We start from the raw sequence: 13,273 nt of genomic DNA, 5'->3' as shown, positions 1-13,273 counted from the left end.
GAGTTCAGTTAACACAGCCGGTAGAACATCAACCCATGTTCTGGTTTAGGTGCAGGCTTTGTTTAAGCAATCTTTTAATGTTTAAATTGTCAATTCAACCATGCCTGCCGACTGTGGATGATATGGTATGTTGAAATGCCAATTTATGTTAAATTCCTTCGCGAGTAGTTGGATGTGAACAGAGTGCCATTGTCACTTTCAATGATGGTTGGAATGCCGTATCTCGGTATCATTTCTTTTGCTAGAATTTTACCACTGTTTTAGCATTCTCCCTTGCACATGGGAAAGCTTCTGTCCATTTGGAAAAGCGATCCACTATTATGAGCAATAATTTGCAGCCAATTTTTATATGGTTTAAAATCAGAAATGTGAAGCTTAAAATTTACTAAAAGCACTTAGATAAACTATTTTTCAAATAGTTCCAAAATGCACATAAAGACAGCATAAAAGAAATCCATAAAACACAAAGCAATAAGATAGGTGTGGGTGAGAAACAGATCAGAATTTAAGTTTTTACAGTAAGTTTTCCTCCTCCCTCCTTGGTGAACTGGTGATATGCACAAAGAATACAAACCGCCAAAAATATTAGAGGAATGTGAAAGTGAACCTGAAAGTGGAGATTGATATCTCTTTTGAAGATATGGATTTAACCTCTGGAGTCTTATGGATTACCTTAATGCTTCCTTTGTGTGAATACAATTTTTGGTACCAATTCACTTGCATTGTGAGGACCTTCAAAATGTTGGTACCAATTCACTTGCATTGTGCAGACCTTCAAAATGTTGGTACCAATTCTCTTGCATTTTGAGGACCTACAGAGCCGAGATATTATTCTAAAAATCTTTGTTTCAGTTCAGCAAAGGAAAGAAAGTCATACACATCTATGATGGTATGAGGGTGAGTAAATGATGAGAACATTTTCATTTTTGGTTGAACTCTTCCTTTAACTTGTATTGAACCAAGAATATTCATTTAAGAGTACATTTAAATGTGGGCGAATATGAAGGAGGAATATGGTTTAAATTTAGTCAGTCCGCCTTCAGAACAAGATTGACTTCGATACAGTATTGGCCTTAGTGTTTTTAAATGGAGGAAAAACTCCAGATATAACCCTAATCTACAATTTTAATCTTCAGGCTACACAAATTACCCAGAACAAGCTTCACCTCACTCTAAACCTGTTAAAACTACAGCTGGACACTAGAGGGCAACCTGTAGTCTTGTTTTTGTTGTTTTACACATGCTATGTTAGTTTTAGTTTTTTATACACTGTGTCTCTCATTTGCTTGTTCACTACTCAGTTTTGACTTGTATAAAATTCTCACGTTGTAATATAACAAGTAAAGTCTACTGTGAATTGTAGTCTTAAGTGTTTCCAAACTCTGGTTCTGATAGACAACAGTTAGCTTATTTTCTCAGATACAACATCCAAATTCAGTTCTCAGAGTAGTGATTTTACTGTTATATCCCTAAAATGACCAGTTTAGACAAATTTCCATACTTGACGAGGTTAGTTTATGCTGATTAGTACAGATTTGTTGCAGCTGTTTACAAGCAAACTTAGTTGGGAAAACTGGCTGACAGCCATGCCCATTATGGTGAAGCTGGTTGACTTAGGAAGTCTTGCTGGGGTTCCTCAAAAAATGAAAACGTTGTCATCATTTAGCCTACTAACCTTTGCATTGTTAGTCTCAGTTGCCATTCACATACACAGTATAAGATGCAGTGAAAATGAATGGTGACTTAGGCTAACATTGTGTCTAACATCTCATTTTGTGTCTCACAGAAGAAATACGTATGGGGTTGGAACAACATGAGGGCAAGTAAAAGATTTTTTCATCACTTACTCACCCACATGCCATCGCAGATGTGCATGACATTCTTTTTTCCGCAGGACACAGATGTTTTTAGAAAAATATCTCAGCACTGTAGGTCCATACAATGCAAGAGAATGGTGACCAAAACTTTGAAGCTCTAAAAAGCATATAAATGAAGCATAAAAGTAATCCATACGACTCAGTTGGTTAAATCAATGTCTTCAGAAGCGATAAGATAGGGGTGGGTGAAAAACTGATACATCTTTAAGTCCTTTTTTAATATGAACATCAACTTTCAAACAGTCCCCCTAAGCTCTCATCTACTAAGAGTTATTTTTGGTGATTCACATTCTTGTGCATATCGCCACCTACTAGGCAGGGAGGAGAATTTAGAGTAAAAAAGGACTTAAATAATGATCTGTTTCTCACCAACACCTATCATATCGCTTCTGAGGACATGGATTTAACCACTGGAGTTGTATGGATTACATATTTGCTGGCTTTATTACTAGCTTTTTGTAGTTTCAAAGTTTTGGTCACCATTCATTTGCACTGTATGGATCTATAGAGCTGAGATAGTCTTCTAAAAATCTTTTTTTGTGTTCTGCAGAAGAAAGTAAGTCATATACATCTGGGATGGCATGAGAGTGAATAAATGATGAGAGAATGTTCATTTTTGGATTAACTATTCCTTCAATGTCAACCATTCCTTTATGCTTCTTAACAAGCCTGAAGGTGACCAATTATGCAGTTTTTATTTTCTGCAGGGTGGTGCCCTTACCATCAAAGTCCACGTTCCCATCTCCATTGAGGTCGATGTCCATCAGAATCTCTTCCAATTCTCCCTTCTTCAGTTTCTCCCTGAGTAGTGTCTTTGTGGACTCCTTCAACTCCTCAAAAGTGATCCGTCCATCACCGTCACAGTCAAACTAAGGAGGAGGCAAGGAGAGGTTTCTTTTTAAGAAGAGCAAATATTAGTAATGAATTGGGGATAGGTGCAATATTAGGATGTTTTAATGTGTGGGCTTTTTTGTTCTCTATTTAATGTACACTTTAATGTGAGCTCCCTTTTATCTTTAACTTTATAGTGCATACTCACCTATTTAGAAGCGCAGTGCAGCTCCCTTAGACCGACTGACCATATGTGTTCACAGAAATCATCAAAGTCCACATGACCTCCCCCTACACACCACATGGACACAATTACCTTTACATTCAACTGACATCTTTGTAAAGAGGCCACAAAGTTTTGATGTAAACAGAAGCACACACATACCATTATCTGAAATTGAAATCTGTTTTGAAGTGCACCCCCCCCCCCCAAGCTTACATTTCAATTTGATCTGCTGAATGATCTCAATCAGTTCCATCTCTGTTGGCATGTATAACATAGTTCTCATACAATCTGCAAAATCTTTATAGTGCAAATCCCATCCTGATCATAGTCAAACTCCATAAACGCTATACGCAGCTCTGAAAGGAGGAGAAAGGTCAAAAACTTTTCACCCTTTATAGATTCTGTTATCTGCAATGGACCAGATTTTAGAAAACATGACTGCTTTCTTATGTAACTGTTGTAAATATTCTAAAATGCTCTAAAGAAAGACTCAAAAGTTTTTTTCTTTTTCCCTCACATAAAGTTCGGATAATTCACAAAAAATGTAAAAAGCTGTCATCATTTACTCATCCTCCTGTATTTCCAAACATGTATGACTTTCTTTCTTTTGTAGAACACAAAAGGAGATGTGACAGCCTGAGTCACCATTCACATTCACTCATTGCATCTTTTTTGTTCTGTACATGAATACAGAATTTTCTTTTTTGGGTGAACTATTCATAATTTATTTTTTATTTTTTTTACATTTAGATTTTAACTTTTACAGGAAGGGGCAATAATTGCCCCAAGAATGAGATTTTTTTTTTTTACCCTTTGAATTAAATCAACTTAAATTAATATTTATGCAATATGTATAACAAGGATTATAATAGAGTATTAGAACTAAATGAGATGTTAAAAATAAAAAACAGAGACATTTTTTTTTTTACACCACTTTTTGAATTTTGGGGGTGTTGTTGGCATTTTTGCTTAAAGTACCCATACATTTCTGACCTTGGTTAACAATGTGTAAAATGATCTTTAGCTTCACAGCAGCAACAACAACAACAAACATATTAGTATGAATAAGCACTAAACTGTTAAGCAGAAGGCTGTCGGTTCGATCCCCACAGCCACCATCATTGTGTCCTTGAGCAAGGCACTAAACTCCAGGTTGCTCCGGGGGGATTGTCCCCATAATAAGGGCTCTGTAAGTCGCTTTGGATAAACGCATCTGCCAAATGCATAAATGTAAATGTAAATGAAAATACAACAAAGTATAACCCTAACAGTTTAACTACTGTATCTATTCAATATTCTGATTGCATTTGGTACATGACAGTTGATGTACAGTAGTATTCTGTTGCCCACAGCATTGGTTCAGATCTTATTGATTAACCATTGCATAATTGTATTAATAAAAGACCTCTAGCTATTTAGTATGTTTAATAAATATGTAGGTGTTACATTAGTCTTATATGTGCCAGTTATATAATCCATATGACTGAGCATCTTATGCGGGTATAGGACCATCAACACAGACTGACTCACTAGTCTGGTATTACAGACTTATCTTGTAAGACACACTTCCCCATTCTTGAAAATATCAGCTCTTAAAATCAAATTTATTTGGGTCACGTTACTGGTTATATTTTATGTTAAACAAGATGTATAGTGTTTGTTTTGTGTCTATGCACTCTGCACTGGCTCAGATATTATATATGAATGTTCCCTGTTGAATATATATACAGTACATACCATCTAATTACTTTGGCAGTAAATCTCTGTCCTGGGGAAAAAAAGAGTGTGAAAGAGAGGGAGAGATGGAAGGGCTGGGAGATGAGAGAGTGCAAACGACAATGAGGATTTTTTTTTGTGAAAACAGCTAAATATGGAAATTATTACAGCATGAGAGCTGAACGTCCTTAGAGACATTGCCCATTTTTAATCACTATTAACTGAGGGTTATGGTAGCACACTTATCAAAGCTGCTCAGTAGCACAATGACGCATATAGTGTATGTGTGTGGTGGGGGGATTGTCTAATTGGATTACACCATAACATGTCCTACCATGCTTCACGTCAATGCTAATACAAAAACAAACACAGCTGCAGAAAGGTGCAGGGGAAAAATTAATCATTTTTAAAATATAAACTGTGAACATGGTTAGGGGGCAATTTATGTTAGATGAAAAAGAGAGCAACTACAAAGGTCAGAGAAACACAGTTTAAAAAAAATCTATTTTATTGCTGTATTTCATCCACACAGGCCTATGCACAAAATGGATGAGAATGCAGTCTGGCATACACGGACACACAAACAAACATGCATACAGGTTTATTACCCATCATTACGTTAAATGTCATTCTTTCTATTTTCATATTATCTATTATTAAGTTACATGCCATTCTTTCTATTTTTTCCTATTTTTATTTTGTGGTATGATATTTAATAACACAATAATTTATTTTGAGGCTTTCCACTCACAAGAAGCAAACCTGGCTTGTCTTACATTGTAAGTTTTTCTAAGTAGGCTTTGAAGTCAGAAATAATCTACCTAACATCATCTAATGATGCTGTTCCTGCTTACCTAACTAGATAACATCATATTAAAACCACTGGGCTGAAATTACAGAATTTAGGATTTCTTATCGCTTACCCCCTCTGTCTTACGAAACATTACATTTAAATGTATGCATTTGGCAAATGCTTTTATCCAAAGCAAAATGCATTGCATTTAAGGTATACATTGTATTAGTCCATGCTGTCCCTGTAACCTGGACCCGTGCAATACTATAAATATAATGTGTTTTTAATTTACCATTTTTAAGGGGTAGTTTACCCAAAAATCATTTAAACAGCCTCTTGTTCTTCCAAACTCATATGACTTTCTTTTGTGGCATATAAAAGAAGAGATTAGGCAGAGTGACAGCCTCATTCACCATTAACTTTCATTGTGGAAAAAAAGATGTAATGAAAGTGAATGGCGTCTGAGACTAATATACTGCCTAACGTCTCTTTTTGTGTTAAACAGAAGACAGAAAGTCATACGAGTTTGGAACACATGAAGTTGAGTAAATAATAACAGCATGTTAATTCTTGGGTGAACTATCCCTTTAACTGATTTGTAAGGCTGAATTAGCTGAAGAACACTTGCAGTTTTGGTGCCTAAATGGCATTGGCATCTTTCAACTGTTTTTTTCTTGACATTTGACCTCCAAATTTATATTCATTATTAAAAATAATGTATTACTCATAGACCTTTCTGGCAGAGGTAGCGGTTATGCAACTTGAGATGCTTAAGGCTATTTCCCCTTGATATATGCAAATAAAGTCCCTTGTCTATCTGTTTTCTATTCATTCATCCCTCAATCCTGCAAAGCAGAAGCAGTCAAATGTAGCTTTAGGCTATGTATACATTAGTTTATTCTCCATGTTGTGCCAAAGTACTGTTGTCTTGTTTTTCTCCCAGACTCTCTCCATTAAATCTCTCTCACTGTTTTACTGTCTCTGTTGCTGAGAGTTTTACTGTCTCTCTCTATCTCTATTGCTCTATCTCTATATCTTCTTTTTTTGGGTCTTCTTTGCTTGCTGGATCTAACTGTTCTCCCAGGCATTCTCATTGGAAATATAATATGTTGTCACTGAGTTTAAATAACTATGATTCAATAAATACAGATAGATTCATAGAATCAATTTTAACAGCAGAAGCAATCTGCTAGTTTGTGTTCGGCCTAGTTTGGGTTAGAGATTATGAACCTGACCTAAAACTAAATAAGGACGCATTGATGTGTCACCTGACATGTATCAGTTTGAATAATACAACTTAGGGAAACAAAAAACTGGCAAACATAATTATTGTTAGCTTATTTAGAATGAATCTCCATGCTGGTTTGGTTCTGGTTAGGCTGGGAGACTGGAATAGCCATGATTTTCACCAGCAAGGCATACTCAACCAGAATATTTTTTTCTGGTAGGGCTGCTTGACCAAGGTTCTCTGGCTGGTTGAGCTAGTTGAGAAGTTTGATGGGGATACCAGTAAAACATACTAACGGCACCATATAGTGTTAAAGTACTGTGATAATTTGAATTTTTATTTTTTGAAGATGTTATACAGTATACTGTATATAAGCTATACCAGTTGTAACGAATAGTTGCTGAGATGAGACGGGAGATGCTGGATCTAAGTGCAGGCTTTTAATGAATATGATGATAGTAATACAAATAAACGTGAACTCAGGAATCAACAAACAAGAACTAAACTCATGTATCAACAAACAAGAACTGACAAAGAGGGAACAAATCTAGAGGGTATTTTTACAAGCAGGAGTAAACGAGGATGATGGGGAACAGATGGTTGTGATGAGGGCAGTGCATCGTGGGAAATGTAGTTCATGGAATACAGAAGGCAGAAGAAAGAGTCAAAATAAGAGTGCTTGGAAACATGACGGTGACACACAGTGACACTAGTCTAACTCACTTATCCAAATAGAGCACTAAGATGCTGTGTATATGCTGAAGCAATGGCTGAAAGTTCTACTGCCACAGCATCCTTGGTGACATGCTGAGCCCTTGTTTTGACTGCTGAGTGTTTTGACTCTTTCGAGGGGCTACGAAGAACGGAGCGTGGAGGAGGACCCTCTGACGAGGATGAAGGACCAGAGGAGGTGCTACATGGGAGAGTAGATTGTTAGTGACCATACAACACATCACCTCAACAAATGCAAATATTGATTACATCCTCTTCTTGTTGTAATTGTGAAATCCAATGCGTACCTTTCTTTTAAAAGATGCTTTATGCCTCTGAGACATACTTAAAGATAAAGAGAAATTGAGAGGGGAAAGACATTACAATACTATTTTTGGAGATATCAGAAGTTTATTCATGTAACATCCATAATTCAGTTCCTGAATTTGAATTGAGGTTGCTATTAGGATGCAGAATCATCATTTATATTTTTGGAAGTAGAAATGCAAAATGAAATTCAATATGTTCTTGACCTGAGAGCAAAACTCCACACACTGGGGCATCTATCACATGAGAATTTGCTACAGGCTCAAGAACATCAGTCCTGTTTGGGAGCTCAGCTACGGGAGTTTGCACAGGGAGATAAAGTACTTGTATTACTGCCCATGTCGAGCTCTAAATTAATCGCAAAGTTTCAAGGGCCTTTTGAGGTCACACAGTGTGTTGGGAAAGTCGACTATGAGGCAGTGAGTAAGGATGGGGGCAGGCGGGGCTCGTCATATTGACCACCTCAACCTACAAAAACCATGTCGAGAGGCAGGCCCCATATCCTTGGCGACGGTAGTTCTGAAGAGGGAGGACCTCGGTCCCGAGGTGAGTTTAAATGCCAATCAGTTCACTCCGGTCAATTGTGGAGACCACCTCTCACCGTCACAACAAAAGGTGGTTGCCAGATTGCAAAAACGTTTCTCTGATGTGTTGTCGCCTCTCCCCGGCCGAACTAACCTCATAGAACACCACATCGAGACCAACCCTGGGGTAATGGTATTGTATATATTCGGCCCTACCGCTTACCCAAACACAAGAAACAGGTAGTACAGGAAGAATTAAAGGCCATGCTCGATATGGGAGTTATAGAAGAATCCCACAGTGATTGGGCCAACTCGTGGTTCTTGTACCTAAGAGCAATGGCTCGGTCTGATTCTGTGTGGATTATAGAAAAGTCAATGCAGTATTGGAATTTGACGCATATCCAATGCCTCGTATTGACGAACTGCTTGATCGGTTGGGCATGGCTCGATTTTACTCAACACTGGATTTAACAAAGGGTTATTGGCATATCCCCTTAACACCGATGTCCGCTTCCTCCTTTGATCCAAATACGAACATCAGTTACAGCTGGAAAGAACGATGATATATATTTTTACATGAAGAGTGAAAGGTGGGTAATGGGCAAAAACTATGTGTGCTGATAGGTTTTTGCTTAAACTGTTTACGATCTTACTTTGATAAAGGAATACTGTTTAAGGTGTTTACATGACCTTAGACTTTGCCGACTCATTAAGTATAACCAGCAATTGTACATATAAAATTGCTCTATGTTCTTTCCTGTTCTTCGTTACTTTTTCATTCACCAATTCTCCATATTGACATTTGTGACGAGGAGGAGGGTGTGGCCGGGCCGTGATGGTGCACGACTGGCCCTGAATCAGCTGATCAGGGGGAGAGCGAGATAAAGGATAGCTGCGAGAGAGAGAAAGAGATGCACACGGCCATGTTGAATGTGTGTCTGAATTTGTTTATGTTTTTTTAAAGTTAAGTTTGATACAAAAACTTTATGTTTACTGTTCAGCCAGTTCCCCCCACCTCCTTGCCCATCCTCGAACTGTTACAATATTGTTTCAGTGTTCTTAATGTAACATTAATGCAGAATTGTTCTGTATTGTTTAGTCCATCGACACTGACATGCATCAAAGATAGCAGCACATTACTTGCCAAATTAACCTGCCTTGTCCAGAAGTGCAGCGGTTGGATAAAGGCCAGATTTCAGTTGAGAGAATGCCCGTTGGGTTGGTTCCTGGCAATGCAGTATTCAAAAAGGTCATATGCTGAAATTGCAATGACATGTTGCAATGGCAGCAGTTTGATGCTATTGTTTTTCTTTTGTAGAAAAGTGTGCGTTTAAAGAGACACCATAATCAAATGTATGCTATAGCGCCAGACCCAAGAGGCTGGACTGTTTCTCCAAACACTGAATTGGATTACAATGGAGGTCGACAGGCACACCAGACAGCTTATAAATTACAGTCAACAGTTTAATATGCCCAAGCAAGGCACCAAACCTCTTGTCTGTCCTCTGCCCATCAAAGAAGTCATTAGAACGGAAATTGTCAATGGCTCCTTACAAGTAACAAGCATGAATTTAAAATGAGCCAATTGTTCACACAAAAACATTTATTTCTTTGTGCCATGAACATTTTGATCCTGTATCACAAATAAGATCTTTTTAATACCTCAGTTGTTTGTCCTAGATGGCAACACAGAAAACAATAGAGGCATTCGCTCCAAGTCTTCTTCTGCCTTTGTATTCTCACATGTGTCATTTCTAAAGTTTCTAGAGTCTCAGAAGAGATCTCATTCTGAACATTGTCACAAACTGTACTGTAACTGTACTGTAATCTGCTATCAAAATTCTAAGATTTCAAAATGAGCTCAAACATTTCACATCACATTCTTCCAAGACCAAGAAATATTAACAGGATAGTTAATCCAGTAAACATAAAGGAAGTAAATGATGATATAATTTCCTTTATTTTTATTTTGTATGAATTTTACCTATAATTTTGATGCTTTAATTTATCATTCGAATAGCTGTAATTTTATTTTATGTTTGGATAATCATCAGAGACAAAGTTGATTGTAAATTAAATTTATAAAACAAATAAAGACATAACCGTGTTAGTATCCTGAGCTTTGAAATATCAACCTCTGAGCAATGCCGTTTTCCTCCAGGCTGATTCTAATCCTATTTGATGTGAATTCGAAAATTGAATATGTTGGCCCAATTAATTAAATATAAAGTAAAATTATGATAAATAAAAGCTTACTTGAAAAGTCTTGAGTCTTGATGTCACAAAATCTCAACAAACTGATTATTCATATTTCATTGTGGTTGAAATGAACTAAAAGAAGCAGTGTGTGTGCTCCACCTGCTCTGGGTAATTTACTGAATCTATTTTCAGAGCAGAAGTGACACTAACCGAGAGGAGAAACCTGCCCTTCTAATCTATGGGAGTTATTAAACTAAGTGACCAATTGCTGTCAATCAGCACATTGACACAAGCAATTTTGGCTTCTAAATCCTCTAATTAGAATAATTTAACTGAGAAGTGTGGGGATAATTATGAACAAACTGATAGAGTCGTCTAAAAGTGGCAAAGCTGTGCAGGGGCAGAATAGAGTAGGCTGCTACTTTTTTCTCATTATGATAAGATACTAGATAGCAAACATTTTTTGATGTGAGTTCTGATAGTCTGAAAGTAATTACTTCTATAATTATGTATGAAACGGCATTTGATTGATTAGCTAACAAAGCTAGAACGGTCAAACCTGCACATTGAATTTAGAATCACAAAGAAAAATTCTGTGTGGCAGCCACCTTTTAGAGTTGGCCTTTCAAAAATGACTGCATCTAATAGATGCAGGTTAGATCAAATGTGGACTTTCAGAGATAGAAATCTTTTGTACCCTGAAAGATTTAATCACTTTGAGAAGTCTGTCTGAGCCAAGGGCATCAGTGGCAGACTTTCAAAAGATATACTGTGTCCGAAATAATGTACTGTCACATTATACTGCATTTGATAAAGGCAAACTTCTCGATCGGTAAAACTGCACTCTTTTAGGTATGCATGCGAGTAGTACGAATAGATTTAAGACATGCTTCATCCAGGGACATGGGTACTCACCCATGACCCAAATGCATGACATAAGAACAACAACCACAAAAATACTCGACTCATTTAGCATAATTTAGGCACAATTAACAACTTTCTTGGTATACTGTATATATCAATTACAATTGAAAAGAGCCGTCTGACTCGTGGTTCACCACTGTTCTTTTAAATCCAGTGATTTGAGCATGACGTCAACATTATGGAATCATTAAGTGTCCAGTGGAACCACATTTCAGCATCTCGCCATAAATAGTAGGTCATAGTAGGTCATTCTGGTATTTTGTGCTTGCTGTTTGTTGAATACTGAGGATTTGGACATTCTCCTCCATTGTCATACTGTTTTGGCATACTATATATTAGGGAAGTATGGATATTTGGATGCAGCATTTGTCTTACTGATGGGTGAATACCTAATAAATATCATTTTTAGTTGAGGTCGTTAAGTTTAGACATTTTTGTTGATGTGATGGTGCTGTTAGAACATCTATTATGTTTTGTTACCTTTCTAAGTATATGTATTTTACATATATATTTTTTTATATGAATTTATATTTCATTTGATAATTTATTATTAATAAATATTTAGATGATATTAATAAACAATTTATATGTAATTATATTAATACTTTTAATATAAATGAAAATAAAATTCATTGAAATTCAAAGAAACTATTAGTTTTCTAATAATTCATTCACATTTAATTTCTCATGGTAAATTACATAAACACGATATTTTACATAATATGAATCTATTTATTTAGATGAATATATATATATATATATATATATATATATATATATATATATATATATATATATATATATACTGGCCAAAAATGTTGGCACCCTTGGTAAATATGTGCAAAGAAGGCTGTGAAAAATATGTCTTTATTGTTTATCCTTTTGATTTTTCATTCAAAATATTCACAATAATATATCCTTGTTGTGATGTAGGTGACGTCTGGTTGTAGTTTTGGAGGGAATTTGGCTTGTATTACTTCATATTTATACCCCTCTGAAACAGGAAGTCATGGCTGAACAATTTAATGTTCCTAGTCACCCAGGTGTACTACAAAATGTGAAATATGAATTGAAATACATTTCAGATATATTTTTTACTCATAAGAATTTCTAGGGATACCAGTAATTGTGCCACATATATATTTGACAAAAATATTAGTTTTTTTTAATTAAATTTGTGTTATGTTTGCAATTGTTTCCGCAAAGCAACCAGCATTGTGGATGAACCCACACACCCCTCACACAAACTCTTCACCCTCCTGCCATCTGGCAAGAGGTACCAAAGCATTCGGACCCTCACGGCCAGACTGTGTAACAGCTGGTTCCCCCAAGCCATCAGTCTCCTCAATACTCAGAGACTGGACTGACACACACACACACACACACACACACACACACACACACACACACACACACACACACACACACACACACACACACACACACACACACACACACACCTGTACACCATCCAACTTTTGCACATGTCCAGAGTTGCACTTTAATTATTGTCACTTTATACCTGGCTGCTACCTCAATAACTGCTATGTCCATAGAACACTATTTCATAGTATGTTATGTTTACATTTAGCATTTTAGAAAGTGTCATCTTTTTGCACTACTCGATTACAAATGTGTACTGGTCGGCACTGCACTGTCTCTCACTGTGCCTTTTAGAAATTTATTGTACTGTCCCGTACTTTTTAAGCACACGTTTGCACGTTGGACAATAAATGACAATAAAATGCAAAAGTAATCTCTTCAGTAACTTTTTGAATGTAACTTTATTCTAATTACCAATGATTTAAATTGTAACTGTAGTGGAATAAAGTTACTTATATTTTGTATTTTAAATACGTAATCCCGTTACATGTATTCCGTTACGCCCCAAGCCTGTATTTATATATATATATATAT

General features: G+C 36.4%; 1 pseudogene; it reads right to left on the bottom strand.

Moving 5' to 3' along the window:
- Positions 1 to 2,560: 2,560 nt before the first annotated feature.
- LOC127630593 (calcium-binding protein 2-like) lies at positions 2,561 to 8,404 on the bottom strand (annotated as a pseudogene).
- Positions 8,405 to 13,273: the final 4,869 nt, after the last annotated feature.

The sequence above is a fragment of the Xyrauchen texanus genome, chromosome 37, assembly GCF_025860055.1.
Source record: "Xyrauchen texanus isolate HMW12.3.18 chromosome 37, RBS_HiC_50CHRs, whole genome shotgun sequence".
Classification (NCBI taxonomy): Eukaryota; Metazoa; Chordata; class Actinopteri; order Cypriniformes; family Catostomidae; genus Xyrauchen; species Xyrauchen texanus.
Note: the sequence above shows the minus strand (reverse complement) of the source record. Positions and strands in the feature narration are given on the sequence as shown.